At 46.7% G+C, this 25,668-nt stretch overlaps 1 long non-coding RNA gene across 1 annotated transcript; it reads left to right on the top strand.

Annotated features, from left to right (window-relative positions):
* Positions 1 to 12,849: 12,849 nt before the first annotated feature.
* Positions 12,850 to 25,320, top strand: LOC146543922 (uncharacterized). Its single transcript, XR_014884320.1, has 2 exons — positions 12,850 to 13,110; positions 23,587 to 25,320. It is a non-coding gene; the product is annotated as an uncharacterized LOC146543922 (long non-coding RNA).
* The last annotated feature ends 348 nt before the right edge of the window (positions 25,321 to 25,668 follow it).

Raw genomic sequence — 25,668 nt, 5'->3', positions numbered from 1 at the left:
GTTTTTGGTTTTTTTTTACTTGTTCTGGGCAGATGGATGGCTGAAGCTCAAGAACTACCGTGGATACATGGGGTGAGCATTCTGCGTCAGCTTGGGCCGGCCCCACTGGATTCAGCATCTTGCTGGGTTCTATGAAGCTCAGCACCTTCTGGCCCGTAGCTAGAAGCTGTCAGGCTGAGCAGCTCTCACACATCAGGGCTTCACTTCAGGATGCGCCTGTTCCTCACGCAACCAAAAAGCTCACCGTGTCATTGCTGAAGGCCCTGCTTACTTTTCTAAAGAAGCAATTTGTATCAGGTCTCAAGGGAAAGCAGCCACTGATGACAATGGCTTTGCCCATAGCAACAGCTGCAGACTTGGTTTTCTTTTTGAAATAGGGACTGGGTGTGCGCACAAAGCTGAGGGTTGGTTGTGCTGCAGGAAGGTCTGCTCAGGGATGTCCCTGCCCCCATGGGGGGCTGTGGGGCGAGGCGGTGTGTGCTGGCACCCAGCTGGGTGCAGCCCATTGTCGGGGGGCTGCTGGGTGCCTCCTTCAGCTAGCAACCGAGGAGAAATAGCGCAGGGCTCTTTTTTGCTTGTACAGAAGGGTTGAAAAGATGTTGTGCTGCCGTGATTCAGTGGGGAAAGGATAAATCCCTCACATACACCTACGCACCACCACGAGCAAGAACTCTGTGGGCAGAGAAGGAGCAGAACACGAAGCACACATTTCCTTGAGCTGATGGGGAGGGATGGCTTCCAGCGCCCGGTGGCTCCGCTCTCGCCTCGCCTGGCCCTGCAGACAGGCAGTGGGAGTCTCCAGGTCCCAGAGATAGCACCAGGAAAGGCTGCTCCACCTGCATCCTGTGGGCCTCCTCCTGTGTGTCCAGACAGCAACAGCTCCCCGTCAGTGGTGTTTGCTCTCTTAACTGTGTTATGTTGCAGCTTGGTAAATTTGATTGCTGACTGCATTGTTTCAATGTGTGCGTACGCAGTTAATTTCTCAGTGCCCCGGGGATTTCAGACAGCTTCATTCTCAGAGCTATTTAGAAAATTATTTAATCACCTTGGAAAAGCCAGCGTGGCCAAAAATCACATGCTTGCTTATTATTTGCTCGCCAACGGGCGGTGTGAAATGTAGCGGCGCTGGGTTGTACAGCTGCACAGAAGTGCCTGGTGAAACCCAGCATGCGAAGAAACCCATTTAACTCCTCACGTGCCGCAGCAGAAACACGACTGCGTTTTTCGTCAGCGGGGCGGGCAGGGATTTCCGAAGTTCCTGTGTGGCCTCACAGCCCGGTGAGCACAAGGCGAGCCGGCGGTGACACAGCGAGCACACTGTGAGCTCATTTACGCATTCTGAAACTCTGTAATGACTCATCCCCTGCCATTGGGAGCTAGCGCTTTGCAAATTGGTGTTCGACTGCTTAAACGGGGCCGTGTGAAACGCCCACGGGATCCTGGGCGAGATGGCCCTTCCCTCTGCTGCCGCTCACACACAAACGCTGTGCTGCACAGGGAGCTTGGGAGCGAGCCCGCTCGGTGTTCCGTGGGAGCAGCAGTGCCTGCCACAGCTCTGCTGGCACAACCAGGCTTTGGCTTTTCTGTAGGCACTCAGCCCTGCGTTGAACGCTTTCCAGCCATTTGCGTGTGTCTGGGGAACTCGGAGAGCTCTGTCCTCACCTCCGTGGCAGAGACATTGGAGCCTGTGAAACAGGTGGTGATCCTGTGCAGAGGGAAAAAGCCCTGCAACCTGAATGAGAGGCTTTTAATTAAACCAAAATGATTAGATCAACAAAACTATTACAACAGGTGGTTAAATCCCACGGCAAAACAGCCCTTGCTTTGTTTTCCGTGCTGATGCACGGGCAGAAACCTTCCATGGCTTGAAGGAGGAGCCCTGGGTGCATGGCACGGAAAGCAGACCAGGCGTGTATGGGTCCGCCTGGCACCCACAGCTCACAGGCAGAAACGTGGGCATGCAGAAGGCTGGCTTGCGCTGCAGGCGCTTCACCACGTCTGGGAAGTTTGCACTCCCACGGCACGGGGCAGCTGGTCGGATTGCTGCTTGCTGTGACTGGCCGAGCAGCTGAGGCGCTTCTGGGCACCCGAGGGATGCTTTGCTCACCGGGCTCTCACTCGGATTTGGGCACAGCCATCCACCTCTTCGTGTTAAGGTCCCTATTTCTTAAACAGCTGTGAAACCTGCTCCTTGCAGGCTGCTGAAACCCGTTTAGGGGAGCACAGGAAGGCTCCTGCTCTCCAGCACCACCTGCCCTCCCCCTCTTCCCCCCAACCCCCGCAGGACCTCTCTCCCGACCCGGGGCTGCTTCCTGGGGGAGGACAGATGGTCCCAGTGAGCGCGTAGGACTGGGAAGCGGGTGCTCCACATCCCTTCCCGGCTCCAGCAGAAGCGTGAGATGTGGCACCACCTACATCTTCGCCCACATCCCCTCCTCCTCCTTCCCTCTTGCTTGCTGCCTTCTCCAGGTCATCTACTGCTGCCTCCACAAGATAAAGTGCCCCTCCAAAGCAAAAATGGTGACAGCTTCTCGAGCCTGGCCTGTCCCCAGCACTTCCCTGGGCTCCGGTGATGGGAAGGACGTGTGCTGCCCTGTCACAGCAGGGCTGTGAGTGCCGTGACAGAAAAATTCAGATTCGGCTTTTTCAGGCAGTGAGGTGATTTTAATCCAACACAAATGAGATTGGATTCAGTAAAGACAGGAGCAAAGTTCTTTCCCCCACCCCCTCTCATGGCAAGGAGAAGCCGTGTGTCACGCCTGTGTGGATTGGGAATAATGGGTTTGTCGCTGTCTCAGGGAAAGCAGCTTATGTCCTTCTGACAGTGTCGCACCCAACCCTCACCCCATGCTGGAGGCGAGGCTGCACAGCACAGAGCACAGTGGGCAATCCTTCCCCTCACCTGTTGGCAGCTCTGGACCTGCTGTTCTCCAGGGTACAGTTGGCCCTTTGGGCTCTAGGCACGCTGCTGGCACAGATTGAACGTGCAGCCAGCCAGAACCCTTCCTTCAGGGAAGCCTCTCATTCCCCCATCTGTCCATACAGCCAGGGTTGCTCCTTCGCAGGTGCAGAATCCAGTGCTTGCTCTCATTAAACTTCATGCAGCTGGTGGTGGCCCTGCCCTTTATTCGTTATGATCTCCCCAGAAGTCTTCCCTGCCCTCCTGGAAACTATAAGCTCCTCCCAATGGAGCATTGTCAGCAAACTTAATATGTGTTCACATCCTGTCTCTAAGCCATCAATGAAAACCTTGTGGAGAACGGACCCTAGCGTGGAGCTGCCTGTCAGCTGCCACCAACCTGCTCTAACTCCATTTGTTATGGCTGCCATGGCCACCAGACAAGTAGCCATGGTGTCACCTGCGGTGGGGCCACCGTACAGGACAGGGCAGGAGCAGGATGCATGCCCATAGCTGTCTGAAAGGCTAATTGCCCCATCCCGCATTGGGTCCACCACCTTCAGAGTGGTCGAGGATGGAGCCCTGCCTCCCCTCTCCCTTCAGTACAAAGGTAAGGACAACCAGATCACCTTGTCTGGTGTCAAAAGGTGAGAGAAGGGAGTGGAATGGTGCCAGCACTGCTCACTGCTCTGCGAACCCTGAGCTCTTGGCTGCAGGCTTGTGTTCCCAGGAGAGACCTGGGGGTGAGAGGATCATGGGGAGCAGCTGCCATGGAGAGCATGGCAGAGCCAAGGTGAGCTGGGGTGGAAATGTCTCTTGTCTCATGGCACCGCAGTGTGCATGTAAATGAGGAGCCTAAACATTCCCACTGCCATCAGCAGGATTTTTATCTGACTGCAGGAAAGGGAGCTCAGTAAGGACTTCGTGTTACTGAATAATCCTGCAAGAGGGGAGAACGCAAGAACTAATTAAATTAAGTCTTATTTAATACTTGGCTCGGGGTTGGGATGTTAATAAAAGAGGAGAAAATGTTTCCTTGTTGTAATATGGTACAGCGTTAATTAAAAAAAGGCCCAAAATCATTGTAATGCCAAGTTCCATTAATATCCAGCTGCTGTGCTTTATGTCTCCTGGAATGCTGGAGCCATCCTTGGAGGAAGAAATGAGAGTGGAAACAAGGGGTTGTTACTCCATCCCTGAGCTCTTACTCCTCATCTTTTGTGAAATCAAGAATTTATTTTATTTTATTTTTTTCAGTTTTCTCCAGGCTGGAATTTTGGAAAAAAAAAAAAAAAAAAACAACCCTTCTTTTTAGGATTTTTGAGGAAAATTCGCTTGGGTATTTCAAAATAGGGATGTTTTGCCATTGCAATCCTTCACATCGCACCTGTGGAGGCACTGCGTTGTGGGCCTTACAGCTACTGACACATCCCAGCATGACATAAGAGCTCGAACAACTATTATGATTTTTTTAATTAAGGGCAGCTTGTGCTTGATGCTGATTAACCAACCTTCCCTTTGTGCCTAGATGAAAGTGTCTCCGGTTGGTGTTGTAAGGAAAGGATTTGACAGCTTCGTAGGGCACCAACAGGAGACACTTTGATCTAGGCACAAAGGGAAGATGTCTCAAATGGTACCAGATAACAGCTGCTCTTTGTAATTGTAATGGAAAATAAAACGAGAATATTTCATCTATTATTCCTGTCATAATATGACATGATACAATAACTACTGCTGACATCTCGTTTAATAGGTAAAAATAATGTTGTATGAAGGAAACTCCGTCAAATGAGAATGATTATTTTTTAATGGAGAACCCTTCGTTTGTAGAGCGTGAGTTTTCCTCAACGCATGTGTTCGCCCTGAAGGTTGAGTTCTGTTGGAAGTGCCTTTGGGACAGAAAACATCAAGTTACATCTGTGATTTGGGATGATATAGGAGAGTTTCTCTCTGGTGCTGGGGGGAGGAACCTGGTGTGCAGGGGATGCCGTGAAGCACACATGCTGCTGGCTCGCTGCATGGCCAGGACCCATAAGGGCCCACGAGTCATTTGCCAGCAGCCAGTAAAGCAAGCTGAGCCCTCCAGGGCTGTGTGAGGGGCTTCTGGCCAGCCTCAGCCCCGGGTGTTCTAGTGAGGAGCAGCAAAGAAGACTTTAATTGTTCCCAGTATGCAAATTGTCTCCCAAAACAGGCATTTGGCAACCCTGGTGGTGTTCTGTGTGCTGGGGGGCGTAGCCGGGAACTAAAATAAGTATGTCTGTGGGAGGATCGGGAGGTGGGAGATAGGAAAACTCTTTTTATATTACTCCACTTTCTATATTAAGAGCTACCATTCCTTTCTGGGCTCAAAAAACATCTCTCCCTGCTTTTCCTCAGCTTGCAGCGATCTCTCCTGGTTTCACCACTCAAAAACTGGGATTTAGAAACTGAATCTAGATGCTCTCTGCTGGGCCCTTCTGTCTGAGAAGCTCCCAAGAGGCTGAGCCTGGGAAGAAAGATGTACTCCATGCCAGGGGACAGAGGCGTGTCTGCCCTGTGTCCCATAGGGATGCTGTGGGCTTTACCCACGTCCCCTTGTAGGGTAAGGCTGCGCAAGTGCCCTATTCATGGACCTAGGGCTGAACTTTGGAGAGGCTTCTTGTAGATCTCAGAGAGCTTCCGCTGAGATACCCCGGGGAATGAGCCCATTGACAGCTAGCCAGTGGAGATGTCTCATCGTTTTCTGCTGTACTCTCCCTGCCTTCAGGATCTTAGGTCCTGCTGATGGTTGGCAATACTACTGGAGACCAAAGCAAGTAGGAGAGCAGTCTCTGCTATTGAAGGAGAAAGGGGAAGAGAGTAAAACCCTACTGGTTTTCCACCATAGGGACTACACTTGCCTTCTGCTTCGTATAGGAACAAGCTGCCCAGGACACGCTCCATTCATTGTGGTAAGTATTTTTCATCACACATGTTTCTAAAGGCAGCAAATATTTCCTTTGTGAGCTGCTATACAGAGACCATCCTCTATATTAACACATTTTCCACCTCTTTTTCCCACTCATTTGTATTTTTCAGCTCTTTAGAGTGGGGCTCTGATGATGTTTGGAGCTCTAATTTGATAACGTGGTATAAATACGGAGTAAATCCAAGATTTCTTCCTGCAAAGAAGAAAGAAAGCATAAGGACCTTCTTGTATCACAGATCATATTTGAGTCCCACCTGCCACATCCCTACCATCCTTTGTCTCTTGCAAATAGAATGAAATAATTTTTTCTACTTCTTTTTCTCTCATTTAGCTTGAAATTAAGGTGCACCTGTGGAAGTCACAGCAGCTGTTGCCTGGGGCTAATGAGACTTGCCCTGGGCAGGCTGGGATGCTTACAGGAACTTGTCTGTCGTTGTGCAATAACTTTGGTAGAACTCCTCTGAGAAGAAGGTAAAAGCTCATTTAAGCAGCATTTCAATTATCTCTGTTCTTTTCCTTGCTTCGAGGCCTTTCTTTGGGAATGTTGGACACAAGGTTTCAAGATGACGGAGACACCACACCATCACACTTTATAAAGATTTGGTGAGAGTTTAAGAAGATATTCTTGTTGTTGCTATCAGTTGTTAGTTAAAGGTAAAGTGCACGTTGGCACCTGTGTTGTAGCTCATGCAAGTTTGGCCTGTTGTCATCCACTCTGTCCTGTTCTCAGCTGATTTGCACTGCAGCGGGATGTCAGCAGTCCCACAGCAGTAATTCAGTCCCATTTGTGCAGAGGGGCAGCCAAAAATGGGACTAAAAGAGCCAGAAAACCATTTATGGGCATATCCATACTCAGGCTGTTTTTTGCTGGGTCTCATATTCTATCTATAGTAGGTGCCATTGGCATTACTGGTGTTAAAGCGGTGGGCTAACACTCTATAAATTTTATGTTGCCACTGAAGTTGCAAGGGCTGGCTCTCAGGTGTGGCTGTGCATGGCTGGTTTAGGTATGTTGGCTTTGGATGTTTAATCAGATTTTACTGTAATCAGGTTTACCGGTGTTGGTGCACGCACGTGGTGCTGCTGAGACCAGTCAGCAGCTGGAGGCACCCATGGGAATGATGCACCAAAGCAATGGCTACTGGCAAGTGTTTAGTTTGGCAGCAGAATTCAGCTTTTGGTTACTGCTGTACAGCGGGGGGTTGAGTTGAACTTATACCCGTGGAGCAAGGGGAAACATTTGAGTCATTCCATTCTTTGGAATGACCGTCATCTCCACATTGCCAAACCCATCCATTAACCTGCATTGCTGGTGGCGGCCTAGCTCCATCTTTTGCCAGAATGGGCATTTCAGTGCTTGGTAGCACCATTTTGGCATCTGCCAGGTGAGGAGGAGGAGGATACCTGCCTCGTCGAGGCAGAAAAGGCTGCCTGCTGGAGCGCCTCCGAATGACGGAGAGAGTTTCAGAGGATAGCTGTGACTTTACATCTGACAATAACGCTATCCCTGTGATATTTTTTTTCAGAGTACAACCAGTTCTTTTTCAATAGGAAATAATGACTCTCTGGGTAACTCATTTATGGCAGACGCTCCCAGGAATTCTCCGCTCCCACATACCCGTACGTCGCAGCGGGGTCCGCTCTCTGCACAAGCCAAATTGATGCAAAACAACACCCGTGCGGGCTCCGGTCGGCGGGGCTGAGATCAGAGACGGCTCCAATGACTCACAGGAATCTATGGAAATAGATCAAAGTAGCAGCACGCGTTTGAAGGGAGCGTTCGGCGGGGAGCGGAGTTTTTTGACAACTGCTCTGAGCATGAGTCAGAGCGTGGGCCGGCGTGGGCGGCTGCATCTGTGGGTGTCGGACTGAGACAGACGCGGAGAGATGGCTGCAATTAAGCATTTAGTGAAATGGCTGCGGTAGTAGAATGAATTTAAAGGCGCAGGCTCTGAGGTAGCTCCTTCCTGGTGGCTCGGTGGGTGTTCCGCCGTTGATGTTGCGCTCCTGCTGATGCAGGAGGTACCTGGGTGTACTTGGGGCTGGAGGACGGCCAGCAGGCACCAAGCAGATGGGGATGGGTGACCGGGGGGCACCGACCCTGCGGGGAAAGGAAATGGGAGAGGAGGGAGGGATGGGAAGACAGGAGGCAAGATAAGGAGAAAAGATCTGCATGGAGTGAAAACGATTGCAAAACACCCACGTGCTTCCGTGGATATGTGGGATTAGGGTCATGTCCAGAGCTCACAGAAAAGCCCAATGCTTGTGGGTTTGCTTTTTTTTTTTTTTTTTTTTTAATTGAAATCCTTTTTACGATGTCTATCACTGTTGTATCTAAGGCACCAGATCCCACTTCAGCTTTCTTCTGGAGACCTAAGTGATTTGGTTCGTACAGCCAGGCTTTGGGCTGTACCTGTGCCCTTAAGCTGCATTCGAAGCTCTTGGAATTATCTCGAAGGCACAGGATCTGGCTCCTTTTGTGCCTGCCAGCAATGGCCAAACGGCCTTAGAGGTGATGGTGAGGATGGAGAAAAAAGGGAAATGGTTACTTGTTCTCTCTTCCTCAGCTGTGTGCTTGGAGATCCTTCATTGGGAAAGGCAAGGCATGTGGGTAAACAGGTTTTTTTTTTGTTTTGTTCTTTTCATTTGTTTTTGAGACAAATGTGCATAAGTTTTTCCTGATTGATACCCCAGGCTGGTCTCAAACCCCTGCTGGGATGGCAGTGGTGTCCATGTGGGAGGATAGGGGGCTTGACTCCCCTTGGCTTTCTCTTGTGTGACATCTGGCAAATACTTTTGTTTAAGAAAAATTTTTAAAAGCACATAATGTCCTGGGGCTTTCCTTCTCTGGACAGATGGTTGCTCTATGGAAGGGATGATTTATGGTTTATTGATAGTCATTTCTGAGTTGTTCTGCAGACTGCAGGGTCGCTCTTGGATGCGATTGCTACACAGAGCACACTAGCAGGGAGAAACTTACCACTAAAATGTTTGTATCACAAACCATGGACTAAATAAGTGGCAATGTGACTTTTTGGAGGCAAATGAATACCTATTTCTATCTATTCTCAGATTTGGGTGCAATTGCAGAGTATCAGAGCTCCAGGCTTCACCTACTGCCTGCGGTTGTCATGCTGGCAGACAAGGGCTGCTCTCCAGCTCTCAGACCTGTAATTTAGCTGCTTCTCTTCTGTGACACTTGCATCTGCTTTAATTACAATGATCACACCATCTGCAGTGCTGCTGAGGGCGGGTAGCTGTTGGGTGCCTTTGGAGCCCACCATACCAGGGGAGTTCAGTGGGAGCCATGGATTTGTGCCTGCTGTCTGCATCCTTTGCAGCAGGTGTGGGGGGTTAGGGGGAAGTGCACTCCCTGCCATAGGCATCTTGGAGCTGCTGGTTGTGGGGCCAACGAGAGCTGAGACGTGAAGTTAGAAACCACAGCAGAGGCGTGGAAGCTTTGCCAGAGCATTCTGTTTCAGTATAAGATGCTTTTCTTCATCTTTTCTGTTTTATTGAAAGCCTCTCTTCTTGCTTGAGGCTGGTGGGGGAAAAACACCATCATTTCTTACGGATGAATCATCTCTATTTCAAGGTGTTCCAGGTCAGCATAGTCTGATGGAGCCTGTGCTTGTGCTTGTATAGATGGACTTGAGGGTGCTTGAAGCTCTGCAGGGAGATGCTGAACACCAGTGCTCTCACACTCTCGTGGGGTTATTGAAAATCCATTTTAATGAAACCTCCATCTTGCTTGTTCCACTCTTGGAACAAAACCAAAGTGTAAGTCTATGGGAACTCTGGGAAGGATGCTCACTTTAGAAGGAAAAGCACAATAACGTCATAATTCAGCAGGAATTCCATCTTTATAAACTGTGGTGATCATTGTCTGTATTTCATGGTGTTACGGCTGTCTGTTGTCTCTATGTGCTTCACTCCTGCTCGGAAGACTTCATGGTCCAGCAGCTGCTTACCTGGAGGTCAGCACAGGCAATGTGCTGTTACTGGTTGCTAAGGGACTAAACCTCAAGGCAGGCAGTGGTGGCTTCTCTGGAGGTGGAAGGCATGTCTCTGGAGCCTTCAGTGCCACTCAAGTGCAGAGTTCATGGCTATCAGTGCTGCTGAGGTCTGTTTTACTGCGGTGAGTTGGGTCTCTGCTAAGGAAGTGGTGGCAGAGGTTTGAGGCAAGTTCCTGACACACAGCTCTAAAGGATTTCTTCCTGGAGATGATGCTTGGAAGACAGTGGGAATTAGCATAGCTGGTGTGCAGTCATGCTGAGGTCCTCAGCTTTTGTGGTTATGTAACTGAGAAAAGACTGGGGCTCCATGGGATTCCTTTGAGGGAGACCAGCTGTTGAAGTATCTTGAAACACGATGTAGTGTCTATGTTAAACTTAGAAATTGTTGTGAGATGAGAAGTTGTTATCTGACTGTAACGTTTGCTCACTGTTCACATCTGAGGAAGGGATGCTTTATGATTTCAGTGCTGCTGAACACAAAGAAACACCACCTGGCATTTATAAACAGACACCAATATCCTTGATGAACTAGGTGCATATCAGTGGTAGGACATTTTTGCCCTATATGAGCAATAATTCGTGTTAGGATGAAGGGTGGCATATTCTGCTATAAACATAAGAAGCAAAAGGCAGCTTCTTGGACACTACCAAGATCTCCTATGTTGGTGCAAGATACCTGCTGATGGTCACAGCCCTCACCCGGCTGAAAGACAGCTCTGTTCTGTCACCAAGACCTTGGACTCCAGACAGCTTTGAGACAGGGACAGGGACTTGCTCTGGGTGCCCCTCTGTGCCTCAGCAAGGGGAGATGTAGTGTCATCTGAGATGAGAACTAATTTCCATATGACATCTGCTGGTAAAAACGTGTCACGGCCAACCCTCAAAAACAGGGTATCTGCCTTGTGTATTTTTATTTTATCATATATATTAGTATGATATATACTGCAGCTCTTACAGATTGCCCATGTCAAGGTTCTCAGCGTTGTGAGTCAGTATTCTCACAGTTCTGACTCACTATGGCAGGCTGGAAGGTATTTATCCAAGCGACTTCTCTCTCAAATTGGTAGGCTTCACTGGTTCTGCAGAAGATGAGCTTTCTTGAAAGAAACAAACGAAACAAATTGATCTTCACATTATCTGGGTGGCAACAGAGATGGTTCTGAATGTGAACCAATGAAACATAGCCTCAAGCCGCTGCTTGAAAGAAAAGTGACCAGATTTTTACGTTAAAAGGTTTTTAATTAATTAACCACGTTTTATCTGATGCTTTCTCCTTTTATTATGAACTTGTGATCAGCTTTGTGCAAACTCTGCCCTTTACGGTACTGTACCAGTCAGCTGCATTTTGGGAGGAGGTGATGGAGAGCAGAAGAGCAGAGATCCTTGTGACTGTGGGATTCCTGATGTCTGTGTGTCCTGACCAGAGAGCCCTGCCAACATCTAGTTGGCTGCTCTGGTTCAGGAGGGCACATTTAGCTTTCTGCTCTGGCAGGAGATTAGCAAGACTGGAGCAGAGCAGGAACTGCAGGCAGTGTTATGTGGAAAAAGGATGGAAACAACAGAAGTATACTGTGTTCAGTGCCCAGTAGTGCTTGCCAGGGGACTACTCTCTGGATGAACCTGTCTCTGCTCATGTAAATTCATCGAAGCTTGTTCTTAAATCCAGTTTTGCTCTGAGACCATTACCTGCCTTGAGTGTGTCCTGAGTGTTGTCAGTGTTGGTTTACAGTGAGGCAGTGTTCTTTCACTAGCTGTTTAAGAAGCATGCCATTCAACAAACAGCAGCCGCATGCATTCACGTCAAGCTAAATCGTTCCTTTAAAAGGTTTAGTTGTCAGGTATTCATTAAAGTGGGTTTCGTGTTGAAATGATAGTCGCTAATACCATGAAAATATCTTTGACACCTGTCAGATTTTTTTTATGGTGCACTGTAGGAATGCCAGATCTCCACTGGTATAAAAGTGTCATTGCGGACCTACATTTCCTGTGCCCCCCTTCAAAGAAAATGAAGGTTGTAGATCAGTGCCACATGCAGGAGGAAGAACAGCAGCACTGCGAGGCTTTTACGTAAATAGGGCGAGACGGACCGTGGTTTTAGTACAGTGTTCAGGCTCTCTGCAAGTCAGACAGGTGCTGAAGTGCAGATTGAGGCATCTCACTTCAGACTAGCTGTTTCTGAAAATCCTGGCCCCGGCTTGCAAATTGATGGCACTTTGGTTTCAAGGAGCAGATGGCACTCGTTAGTGATCTGGGACAGCTTTTTGGCTTCAGTCAAAAATATCGAAAATGCCAGCTGTGTCTCTTTTGGGTCAGTGGAGGTGAATGTGCAGTGATGTGCACAACTTTGCAGTGGCAGGGAAAAAACAGGCACTCCTTTTAGCAGCACGGTGCTTAAATGGCTTGAAATGTTCTTTTCCCGTGTTTTTTGAAAAGATAAATTGCCCGTGCATATTGCTCACCAGTAAAAGAAATCACCCGGTGTCATTCTATGTACATTTAGGCTGTAATGGTGCAATTCGGTATTTGCATCCGGTGCTTGGGGTGGGAGGCTGTGGCAGTGATTCATGAGCATGTTGCAGCCACATCAACAGGAGCCATCGCTAAAATTAGCAGTGTTAAATAAGTCCAGAGGGTAGAAGTTGGTGTGCCCTCACTTGGCCCCGATAAATCAAGTGACTGGGCTGGCACGGGAAGCTGCCAAGCCAGTCAACAGTTGATCAGAAGAGGAGTTTGACCGGAGTTTGTATTTATTGGAAAAACAGTCCATTCCTTGGCTTGCTGCTCAATTTGCTGGAATTTAGTTGTACTTTCTCTGGAAAAGTATCCTAGTGTTTAATTGGGTGCACAACCTTCTTTTTTACTGAATAAGGCTGTGGTGCATAAAGGAAGAGAGTTTGCATCGTTTAAGCTGAAAACCGAGCAAGAAAGCCAATCTGCAGGCACACCCTGCTGGCTTGTGGAGAGAGTGCAAAAGGAAACATAGACATGTCACAGCTTGCCTGCCTTTTTACTTTCTATCTTAACTTTTTCCCATGCTCTCTGGCTCTTGGTTTTCTTTTCTGAAAGAAGAAGTGATGTGTGAGCTAAGTCTGCCAAAGAGGGAGGACTTCTGCAGCACGTCCCAATGCATTTGGAGATCTTTCTACCAGATCTGAGTGACTTGAAGAATGATTTTATAACACATATTGCTTGAAATGGTCAAGACATAGAGTAGCCTGTGTTTGATACATCCCTGTGCCGTAACAGAGGTAAGCACTGCTGCACATGTGACTATTTTCAGGAGTTTTCAGCTGCTCTGGAATTTCTCAAAGAAACCTAAGTGATGATTGCCTCCGTGTGTCTTTCTAAATTAAAATAATAACAGAAACGTAATGGAAAAAAGGCCTCTTTTATCCCAGAATAAGCTCTGCACTGGGAGCAGTTACGAAATTGCTGGTGCCGTTAAATCAGGGCCAGATTGTCTAGGAGAATCAAATGTCTTTCAATTGTATCTGGGCTAATATTCCAAGTCATGTTTTGACGTCATAGGCGAGCATTGGGAATCCCAGTTAAAACCTGTCAAGTAGAGCCCATTTTGAAAAGTTGCCATGTAGCTGAACATCAGGCTTGGTTAGAGATGTCAGGACCGAGACATCCTTGCTTGTTAGCTGTGGAGTAGCTGAACAGCCACGTTTTTCAAGACTCATGCTACAGTTTTCACATGCTTTGTTAGCAGCAAAGCTTTCCTGTTGCTGTGCTCGTTCCTGACACAGGTAAGAGCAGCAAGGAAGTGATGCGGGCCCTCTCCGTCTCCAGCCTAAAATGGCGGTAGGGGCAGGCTGCCTCAGCGCCATAATGGCGGACAAGCCTCGCCTGTTCCCTGCAGGCTCTGACCACCCAGCACCGTTCTTTGAGGTAAATACTCTGCATTCACAGCATCTGCTACGAGTTTCCTCCTCCCATTGAGGAATAAGCACTGGGATTTTACAAAGACCTGAACTCTAAAGGTGGTTAGGCACTGAAATTCAAGATCACCTTCCTGGTAGAACAGAAGCCCACATCTGGCCCATCTTGTTTTGTGCTTGGCTCAGCCGAGCCTTGGGCAGCCACAGTACAGCCTTGCCTGTGAGCTCTCCATGCCCTACTGCCACAAATGTCTCTTTCTCTATCAACTTCTTGGGTTATGACCAAGCTCAGTGGCCCTGGAAAGCAGGAGCCTCACTTGGAGTTAAGCCACATTGCCCTTTTGTCATTTACGATCCCTGTGTCCAGAATAAATGATGTCTTCTTGACTTTGTAGAGAATGAGTTGATGTGACCAAACACAGTGCCTAACTCCTGTTGGAAAAGCAACTCAAGTCTTGAATGGAAAATTTAATTTGAGGACGATAATTCAATTGTCATGCACCATTACCCCTTGCCTGCATTCATAGGTAGTTTTGAAGATCTCTTTCAGCCCCTTCCACACAGAGGGTGAAAGCCCTTCGCTCTTATGAGGGTAGCTTTGGCTGCTCCATCCTGGGCACCATGAAGCTGGTATCTCCTTCATGTATGCAACCCAGTTTTTCCTTTAAGGAGGTCTTTACCTTTGTGAACAAACTATTTTTTGTGTGGTGCCTGATAGTAGAGCAGAAAACTGATGTAGCTTTCCTTGTGACCAAGGCAGATCTCAGTTTTACCAATGACACCTGCAATGAGCCCAGTTGCTTGCTCTGAGAGAGAGTGTCACGGGCTGAGCTCATCTCAGTGCACGTGGTGTGCCCCTACTAGTACCCTGCTCAACAGAAATGCATTGCTCTCTGATACCCGGCTGGAAGGTGCTCAGAGCAGGTTCCTGCCCAGTCTGTTGTCTGTAAGGATGTATTCATCACCAAAACGTCCCATAAGTTCCAAGGCAGAAGCTGGGCTAAAGCACTGCAGCTTGAGATGCAATATCAGCTTCTTCCTGCAGGCTGTGCTTACGGACAGCTTTTCTAATCAGCCGTCATTGCTCTCTTAGTCCTGTCCTGCTTCTCCCAGCTTACATTTGTTGAGGAAATTGTCATTGCTTGCATTTGCACGATTACTTCTGCGTTTGTCTACGCCTTGCCTGAGCTTATAGTAACACAGAGTAGGATAACCACTGAACAGCAAAATAAACAGCATATATAACAATATCCCTAATAATTATAAAACACACATATGTCTGTGTGGTTTATAATAACTTTATAAGGTGCCAACAGTGTGCTAAGCATCTCAAAGACTTGGAAGACAGATTTTTGCCTTTGCAAGACTTAGAATGCAAACAAGTATTTGGGGAAGGGCAGCAATGGTTATGCCTGAGCAGTAATGCTATTGGTTACACAACGATATTAATTGGCATGAGGAAGATGCTGGGGCTTTTTCTGTTTTGTTTTTGCTTTTTTCCAAGATTAGAGTTACCCATCAGTAAGCGTACCTGCTGATGTGTTGGTTCTCAAATTCTGTGAAATGCAGCGTAAAGTTAGGGCTGATTTCCCTGTTTCAGTGTCTTGGGCTGCCAAATGGAGAAGAAATTTGAATAAGGTATGCGCAAGAGGAAGCATGAAAATTAGCTCAAAGCAAGTTGAATTTAGTTAGAACAGGTTTTATTTTGTTCTGCCTGAAGGCTTTTGCCATGCACTAGAAGAATAGCCATCACTCAGCTTCTGCATAGCTAGTTCGCATTGGTTTTTCAGCATGTTCCTCTTTGGGTTTTCTTCCTCCTTCTCGCATACGAGGAAAGTGTTATGTTGGATTAAGCTGTCACTGTGGGATGTGCAGTTGTGCTACACAAGGAAGTTAAAAGAAGTATCACTTGCAATGGTTATCAAATAGCTCTGTGCGTCACAGTTCTTCTCCTACTACTACAGACCTTGCCAGTCAAAAGCATGGTTGTGTCCTCCAGTAGCTTTTATGATCCACTAACCTTAGTTCATTATGTTGCAATGGCATTTCTAAGATAACCATTATTTGTAATCTGTACTTATTTGTATGACAAAAGCAATGGGAAATACACACCTTGCTTGTTACAGGAGGCTTGCCTGATAGACAAGCCTCCCGTAACACAGTAATTCTAGTAGATATCTAGAGCAAAGCATGCAGTGATGCACAAATACTTAAGATTAGAATTAATTAATTTTGGGTGGGGAAGCAAATCCACCAGTGATTTTGCACATCTGTACACTCACTTGGCAAGGCTCTTGCTGCTGCCGGAGTGCTCTCCCTTAGACTGAGCACAGCAATCCTGCTCTCCTAAACAAATGCTTTTTTTGGATGGAGAGTCCACCAATCAATTTCAGCAGGTGCTCGTCTGTGTCCCTCTCCTGGGGAACTGGCACTTAATAAGAATCACGGAACGGTTTGGGTTGGAAGGTACCTTAAACATCGTCTAGTCCATGGTTTAGGTATAACTGATACTGGTATAACTTATGCAATCCCAGGTTGCCCACAGCCCATCCAGCCTGGCCTTGAATGCTTTGAGGAATGTGGTATGACGCTGCTCCACCAGACAAGTACCAAATGCAGTGTGCAGCAGTTACCAAGTGCTAGGTTTCATCTTAGCCTTTCAGCTAATGTTACTTTTTTATTCTTGCCGTGACATTATTCCAATTGAACACTCTTGGAGAAGTTACCACGTCGCTTGTGGTCAAATGGTATTTCAGCTTTGGAAGTGAGTCATCCCCTGTGAGCCAAGGAGCTCAGAGTGACTCCCTTGAATTGCACAGCAGTGACTTGCGTGTGTAGCTCCAACCCCCAGCCTTCGAGCAGAGCAGGAACTGACCCACAGAAAAATCAATGGTGATATTGCTGATCATCTACAGATAAGCAGTAAATGCTGATGTTTTACTATCCCAGAGCAATTGCTGTTTCCCAGCTGCTTCAGCAGGGAAGGCTGAAGGCTACAGAAACTCTTGGCTGCTGGCTTGCTGTCCTCAGCTGCTCTGCCTGCTGGAGACTGTGGTCTTCTCTGTCACGCTGCCTTGAGAGTTCACTGAGTCCAAGAAAACACTGTCCAAATCCAGCATGAAGAAAAGCATGTTTTAAGGCAAATGTTTAATTAGCTTTACACAGCAATCGGTGAGGTGTTAATTGTTAAAACTTCAACAGTTGGGTCCTGGACACAGAATAACTTCACCTCGTTGGTCATGAACACTACATTCATCTTCGCGCTAGTTTACAGCCCCTGCATTTGATGCAATACTTTTTTTGGCTGAAGTCTTGAGAGGGAGCTAGCTGAGCTGGGGTGTGCTATTTCTGACACTCCAGTGCCCTGGGGAAGGATGAGTAAGGACTCAGCCCCAGCCTCCTGAAAACTCAGGAGGGACAGCGTTGGATGGGGCTTTCTGTTTTTTCCCTAACAGCTATAGGGCTGTCATACCAAGACATTAGGGACCAGGGCTGGCTGGCTTAGCAGTGGAAGTGTATGAAGTAGTTATGAAATGCCCCCCACAATTTCCCTGTAAATAGACATTGACAAAACCAGTTTTGTTGGAAGTATAATCAATCTGAATAGATCCGTTACTGTCTGCCATGTGGCCACATGACTGTGCTGGTTTTTAGCAGCTCGGCTGTGACAGGCTTTAACGGAAGGAGCCTTGGCCTGGGAGGATAAGGTTGCCTTTGTGAGTGAAGCTTGGGCAAAGTGCTGTGGCAATGCTGCTGCTGCTCCCTCCAGACAGAAGCAGCTCTTGCAATGCACAGCTGTACGGAAGCTCCCTTGTTCATTTTAGAAAAAAGGGCCAGAAATGAGGAACAACCTGAAGCTTGCTATGTGTGGGCTGCTATCCATACTGCTGAGACTCCCGAAGTCCATGGGACACGGCAGAGATGCCTGAGTGCTCTAGGAATTCAGAGTAAAAGCTGATGTTAAGTGAAATCTACAGCTCCCCTCACTAAAGGATCAACAGCAGGGGAGAGTGTCGCTGTATGCTGCAATGTGGGGGGAGCTTGAGCAGAAACATCTGATATCTGAGAGCTCAGTTACAGCTGACAGATGAGCATGAAGTCACACTGTGGGAGCAGGCTTCAGAAATTCAGGGGGTTGCCTCCTGTTGATTATGTAAGTGGCTCTGCACACTGTAAAAATGTGAATTCAACTTATATCAGTCAGGGTTTACCTGCCCTCTATACTCAGTGTAATGCCCATTGTCCCAGCTCCTTCAATAGGTCGTAACCTGCAGGTGGTGGGAACCAGCCAGGGCTGTCAGATCCAGTGAGGCATCTGGTCCTCAGGAAGGCTAACTCTGCACACCTCCATCCCAGGCCAGAGTTAATAATTGACGTTCCTCAGATGCAAACTGCGTGCTTCTGAGAAAATAAAACCGAATAAAATACATTCTTGCCCTGAACAAATGTTCCTGTGCCTGAAGGGGAATTGCTAATGCATAACTTCAGCACGTAATTCAGGGAGAAAAGGTGTAAGCCCTTTTGTGTGAGCGCTAGTTGAAACTCTCAGCTCTAAAGCATTGCCATCTTGGAAAATATTTGTGAGCATTTTTTTCAAACCTGGAACTGGGATCCCATCCATGCGTTTAGGCTGAGCAAGTCCAGTTGATGCGTATGACTGTCCTTCCTACCCATCGTTCTTTGACTTGGGTGTGGAACAATACCCAGAAACTCAGATCCCTAATACTTCCATGCTGTCCTCAGATGGCCCTGGGTAAAAGGTTCTGCCATTCCCTCGACTGGCTGGACCCATGATAAGGTCACAGTGGCTCCTTGAGCTCGACTGCAAGCTATTTTGGGTAGGGCTTTGAAAGTCAAGGGTCTAAATTACATAACTAATACATTAAAAATGTTCTCAGAGTTGCATGTGATGATGATTTATCCTAATTTTAATGGCTTACATGACTTACACGATGAGAAAAAACGCTTAGAAGTGAGGAACCATCACTGTTCTGGATTCGCCTGCCTGTGTACGTGGCGATTGGCTTGTCGGTGGTTGCTGGAACCTGCTGTGCTGTAGTGGCTGATGGTAATATTTAACATGTAACAGCAGACCTTAGGTGGCATACTGAAATCTGGTGTGTCAGTGTGGAGTTATTTTCATGCAGAACAGGAGGATGTGAAGCACCTTATCATCTCAATAACTTAACTCTGGGTCTCTGTAGATATTCCAAAATAAGAGTCTTGCTGTGTCCGTTTTTATCTGCAGCACAAAGTCACACAGATTGCTTGAGAACAACTGTGATTCACTGCCAAACATCATGTTCAGTACTCTCATGTCTCGGTGTCTCTCTCAGCTTAGCTGACCTCTGTGAGGTCTGCAGGGTTGGGGAACAGGCTCAGTGTTTTGTAGCACTTCACCCAGGGTTACAGGATAATGGCTTTTAGTTAACAGTTGAAACATGATGCATATTTATGTAGTGCAGAAGAAAAATCCTACCTGTTCTTGTGCTAGTAGGTCATCACCACCTAGAACAAAACTAGCACCTTACCCCAGCACGGAACAGTTGGACAATTTCTTACTTTGTTCCTCACGAGAAAAAAAGTTGGTTTTGAGCTCATATCTGTATGGTCATTGCACTGCTTAACCATAATGGCAATTGCTTTCTGCATCTAGACAGAAATGTCATGACTTATCTTTGTTGCTGTATCCCTGTTACAGCTACGTGTGCTTTAGCATAACCCTTTCATTATGTATATATATATATTCTTTTTTTATGTGTAAGTTTAGCCAAAACTCTGGATGTTTGGGCCTGAATTTACTCCAAGGACATGCGTTTGCCCTGAGTGGTGGAGCAAGAAAAGGGCCCTCCAGATTCCAGGCATCACAATTAGGTTGCAGTGGCTGTCAGATGACAGCCTCTCTTTTACCTTGGGTGCTCTGGCCCCAGTACCAGCAGGGAATCGGGGATGTCCTCTCCAGTGAGCCAAGAGCAGGCCTGCTGTGCACTGTGAGGATTTGCACTGTGCTGCAGAGGATTAGGACAGCCTCCCAGCTTCCCCCACGCTAATCTTTCAGTACGCTTGTGGGGCCTCGGAGGCCAACCCTGGTGAGTGTCCCTCCAGCGGCGTAACGTGAGTGATACGGAGACTGCAGCCCAGCAGTGTATGAAGGAGCCACGACTGCAGAGAGCCAGGAGGTCCTGGCTTGCAGCTACTTTCGATAATTCCCATTTCCAAAATGGTGGCATTCATTTCCTTCCAGATCTCCCTTGCTGGGAGCACAGCAACATCTGCTCTCTTGGGTTTTGTGAAAGATGATTTTCCTCATGGCAGACTAGGCCATTTTTTGTTGTATTTGTTCTAGTGAAGAATTTCAGTGGAAGCCTAACATCTCCTATAGCCTTCCACAGAAGTTGTTATATAGCTTTCTGTATCTTCTCAGCACCTTTGAGGACTGAAGGCATTTTTGAAGGCTTATGCAATCATGTGGCCCTTCAACAAGCTGGCACTACACTTTGCACACATATAACCCCAGTACATCCTCTTCTGCCCACAGGGAGACAGAGCAGCATGTCCTCCCTGCTTCGGGTTAATATGTTGCAGGCTGCCAGGGCGTGGGAATGACATGCTTCCTTCACGTGCAGCCCCCACCTGAACACCTCCGACAGCTGAAGGTTAAGCTGTTTGAGATCCAGCTGGAGTGAGCAGGCTGCCTTCGTAAATAAACTCTGAAATATACTTGCAAAGGTTGTACCCGTAGCCTTGGTGGCACAGCTGCCCGCTACCCACACTCTTGAAGCGAACAGAGCAGTAGGTGACAGGCACAGGGAAACCAGCCTCATCCTGCTTGGTCGGGCTGAGGCTGCCCTGCACTGCCACAATTTGCTCCCCAGCACCGGGCGCTTGGTGCTGTCCTTGATCTGAGAGAGTGGTGACAGCTGCCTGGGGACGGTGCTGCTCCTGCCCTGATCTCACGCACACTGCTCTTCTGGTCTTTAAGACGCGTGTCTCAAGGCACCGATGAATGTTCACTGAAAATAAAAAGCGTAGAAGGGACAGAGATAAGGCAGCAAGAGAGCACGGCTGTAACGCTATCAGGGTGCTCATTTTTTTTGTTGTTTAAAGGGCAGCATTTGATCCAACTGCATGCCACCAACTCAAAGATGTAAAAAATGTTAGCAGCCTTTTTTTTTTTTTCTAGAACTACTGATACTCATGGAGAAGAGATCCACTGCTTTTGGTTTTCTCTTTCAAAATAATCATGTAAGCTGATTCTGAACAGTTCAGTGCCATTCAGATGGGGTGAGCAGGGACCCAGAGCCGAGCCAAATATTTGGGAGATGAGCAGCAACATTCCAGTGTATGCATCCCTCTGCTCATCCTGAAATACACAGGGCTGAGGGCATAATTTTCACGTTCAGAATGTTTGTAGAAGAGCATTACTCACCAGCATGTGAATTCAGATTACTTCCAGTTCTAGTAATCATTAACAACTATTAGTAGATTAAGAACAACTTTTTATTTCAAAGGGTAGAATTTATACGGCTTTGCATCAAGCCATGCCATCTAGTTGTCACGTTTATCTCTGTAGTCATATGGCAATAGATCATTCCACTCGTGCTGTTTTGACTCTGAATTTCACCTTTCATATTAATAAAAGCTGTTGACATACCAACTAATGTAACTGATATGTAAAGCAGAACAGAATGAGTCATTGTTTTGAACTATTTTTTCAGCTTATGCTTTCTCTATCAAACAAAAGCCACAGAGTTATAAATTAGAGGAGAGATAACTGGAGGAAAAGGTTGTAGAACTGTACAAGTTGAGGTGAACTGAAGCTGAACTGCATTAGGATATGCATAGTGGAAATTGAAGGAATAAACCAAATAAAACTTGGTTAAATGCAACTGGGATAGAGAAATAATTTTAAGTAACGTATGGCCATCTCCATCCTGAGAGTTTTCCCAAACTGGCTTTCTTTTTGTCTCCAGTGCTAATATTTAGGATTATCTCCAATGTTTAGGTTCATAATAAAGTATAATAATAAATAGGAATAATGAATAAACCAAGTAGTAAGTGAAATATTTTGATTGTTGTGGCTGCTGCCGAGAAATTCACATTCCTATCAGTGATTTAAATGGCTTCTCTTCTGCTGGTGGAAAGAGGAGATACTTCGTGTAAACCAGAGAGGCGATTTTCATTCAGTGTTCAGCTGCTGCTGTTGCAGCAAACCACAGCAGATCTCAGAAAAGAAGCTTCCAAGCACGCATTTCTTGCACAGCACCAACTGAATGCTGCTGCTCTGAGATTCAGAGCTTTGACCCAGTGATTCCAGAAAACCTCTGCAGAGTGCAAAAGATTTTACACCTGGCTTAAGTTTTCCTTGTTTGCCTGAAGCAGCTCCTTTTAATACAGCATTTATTTGTACCGCCCCCCAAGGACATCTGTTGGTTGATGTTTGCCCTGTCCCAAGTACTTGCAATCCTGCAGCAGACGAGATGCGACCAGTCAGGGCTGGGGAGGAAGCAGAAAGGTGGCTGGGTGATGTTCTCAGTGCAGGTACGTGTCAGCTCTGTGAGCCTTTTGGCCCCAAATACACGTCACTGTTCATTTTCTCATGTATTCTTACACAGTCCTCTTCTAACTGCAGTATCCTAAGGTGGCCTGGCTTTCATTTCTCAGACGTCCCACTGCTTTCCTGACCTGTTTTTTGCATCCTCAGGTGTCTAACAAGAGGATAGGCTAAGACAGCCCATGTAACAAAGAGACTGGAGATAAAAATTAGTTTCAGATGGGCTTCTGGGAAACTGCGGTAGCTGTGTTCTCAAGTCAGGCCCATGATATCTTGGATGACTGATAACTGTGGGGGATTTTAAGGTTATTTCACGTGTGAGGTTGTGACAGAATAAGGGCTGTGCTAGCAGTTCCAGAGCTGCTTATGTTTCCTCCTGGGGTCAATACAGTCGTGTTGTGCAGACAGGCAGGAGACTCGGCTCCGTGCTTTCTCATGAGGATATCTAACTGCCCGCACCTCACTTTGTTGATCGAGCCACTCGATGAAACTTTATCTAAATATTCAAAACATCCCAGCACTTGGTCATCATTTAAAAATGGCCTGGGACAGGAAGGCTGTGAAGTCCAACAACATCCCCTTCCTGCAGTGCAAGGCCAAGTGTAGAAAGGGAAACAAAGTTATCAAAATCTCTCGGCTGCTGTCCCGCCATTGAGCCACCCAGAGCCGTGTCCTACCCAGGGCTGTTCAGATGTTTCACACCACCGATGTGTGGTGTGAAACTCCTCTTTCCAAAGGAGGAGAATGCTGTTTTTCAGCGTTGACACTGAGTGCTTCCCTTGACCTTATTAAATCTCTGCCTGAACAGCACTGTGAAGGGCTGTGGCATGTGTGTGGGAAGGAGAGACTTTGCCTCCCAAGGTAACGGTGCCTGAAACGCTCTCAATTTCCACAGCACAGCCCAGACAGGCGAGGCAGAAGCCCACGTAATTGGGCCTAATACTGCTATGGAAACTATGCCGAGGGCTAAAAATACGCTTCAGAAAGCAGAGTCTTCTCTTGTGCATATTTCCAAGCTGTGTATGAGAAGATGGAATGCTATGGAGTAGTTAAGATGACGGGAAGATGCTCTGTGACAGCAGTTACCTCTGAAGCACAAACCTTCTGCTTCCACAAATGTTTCAAATGCACCAGAATTCACTTAGGAGAATTTTGATTGTCATCTTGTGAGTTAGGATAAATGCACACACACTTAACCACTAAGAAAGCTATTAGCAAAACCAGCTGCTTAATCCAGGCTACTTTACAACCTTGGTTATTCTTTTTTTTTTTTTTTTTTTTCCTAGGACACCTTTGCAACCAGTTTCTGAAACCAGCGGTCCCCATTGACCTATCAGTGTGGAACTGTTCAAAAGTCCCAGTCCAAATACTAAATGTGGTTGGAGTCCAGTGACACACTGCGTGCCGCATGCTACTGTCACTGGATTTGCTAGCACAGCATTAGCAGTTGAGGATCAGGGCCAGGAGGAGAAGGTCAAGGTTTGCTCCCATGCTCTGCCTGGTCTGATGTCAAGAGCTGGACTGCAGCTTGGCAGGGGTCACCGGGGTTAAACATGTAATGTAGTTGTGGATTGAGTGGATGGGTTTTGTAATGTTATGATTTGGGTATATTACAGGGCAAATACTATGCTGTGCGTTGAAGGCATCGAGAGATGCTTCCTTGCAGGTAAGCTACTGGCCTCCAAAGATGCATCCTCTGATGTGGAAAGTGTTTTGCACTTGAAAAGTGCTACAACCAACAATGTGCATGATGAGTGACAGTGATGTCTCACCGGTGCTATGATGAAAGGAAACGGGTTATCAAATAGAGTAGCAGAAAAGATTGTGGCTAACAGATGATCTTCCCCAATATGCAGGTTAGGAAACGGGTCAAAACAGAAACGTTTTACGTTATAATTTTGTTAAGATTTATTTTTGTATTTTAAGCACCTTCTTCCCAGTTGATTCAAAATTATATGGCAATTCTATGGCTTTTACGTGTTCCTTTGATTTCACCCCACACCTTCACATCAGTCTTTGCAGATCATCCTCAAGAAACCCTCTTCCCTGCTTACTCTGTCATCTACCCTGAAAGAACTCTGTATGCTCTTAGCCATGCTAGGAATGTCCCTAGCCTCTTCAGTCTCTCTCCATGTCAGTCTCAGCAAATCCTCCGAATATTTTTGTTGCTTTCCCTTGAATTGATTCCTTACTGCCTTACTTAAGCTGGAATTTGCAGAATGAGAAATAAGCTATGGTGTCATTACTGTGCTTCATGCTGGGGAGACAATTTCAAATTTTTGCTATCGCTTGTCACTTGAGGTCACTCCCTCAGCTATTACCTTCCAGGTAAATTACTCCTCTGAGCTTTTTCCTCCTCGCTGGATTTCTGAGCAAATATGTCTAAATGTTTTAACCACTATTTTCTTTAATTAAATAGTAACTTTATTTACTGCTTGTCCTCTGCTCAGAGCATGCTGCGTCGTATCCTTTGTACAACCAACAGGAAATGTTTCCTGTGGTTAAGCACCTTTGAACCATAACAAAATGTTATCCAAATGTATGCTATGTTAGCTTCACAAATGAGGAAAATTGCTCTTAGGGTTTGCTGCTAGAATGAATAGGAATACTGAAATAGAATCAAGATCGGGGTGTCTGGTCCTCAGTTCTCCCTGGGAAAGCATTACCCGGCAACAAATGAAATGGAGTCAACATAACCATCTAAAATAGCGAAGTAAACAGTTTGTGGTGTAGTCAAGATAATCCTTAATTTCTGTTGCTTATCTGAGATCTGCCCTGCAGATCTGATGGGAGGATTTAACCTTCCTGAAAGCTGTTATCAGTGGATGTGCTTGAACTGGGAAGACCTCCTTCCACCTGCTTTTCAGGGCCCTTTCTCCTAGAAGATTAACGCTGCTACGCTCCTTTTAGAAAGAAAAACCTCTCTACATGGATTATTTTGAGAGGAATAGACTACACATACTTTGCTACAGTACAGCTTAAGGAAAATACTTCAAAATAAAGTCCATTTAAAAGAACAATTTCTTATTTTTATTCTTTTATTGAAGAAACTTATCGTCTAATCGTAGTTCTTTTTTCACAAAAATACATGCATAGCTGTCGAAATTAGAAGAGAATCATTGGTCTGTGGTTACTGCCAGCTGCATAACTGACTCAAAGCTAGAGGGAACTTTGAAATTAAAATTTTGTAATTTTCTGTTTCTCTGTGGATAACCGTGCGAAACACAGTGGTGGAGCAGACGGCCTGTCTTCTGTTTTCAAAAAGACAATATCATGCTGTTCTAGAGGGAAGTCAAAAGGGGATTTCACTGAGATGTAGGATCAAAACAAAAACCGGAGGCACCTTGATAGGTTTTACATATATCACT

Source organism: Meleagris gallopavo, chromosome 7, assembly GCF_905368555.1.
Source record: "Meleagris gallopavo chromosome 7, MGAL_WU_HG_1.1, whole genome shotgun sequence".
NCBI lineage: Eukaryota > Metazoa > Chordata > Aves > Galliformes > Phasianidae > Meleagris > Meleagris gallopavo.
The sequence above is the reverse complement of the archived record's forward strand: the minus strand, read 5'-3'. Positions and strand labels throughout refer to the sequence as shown.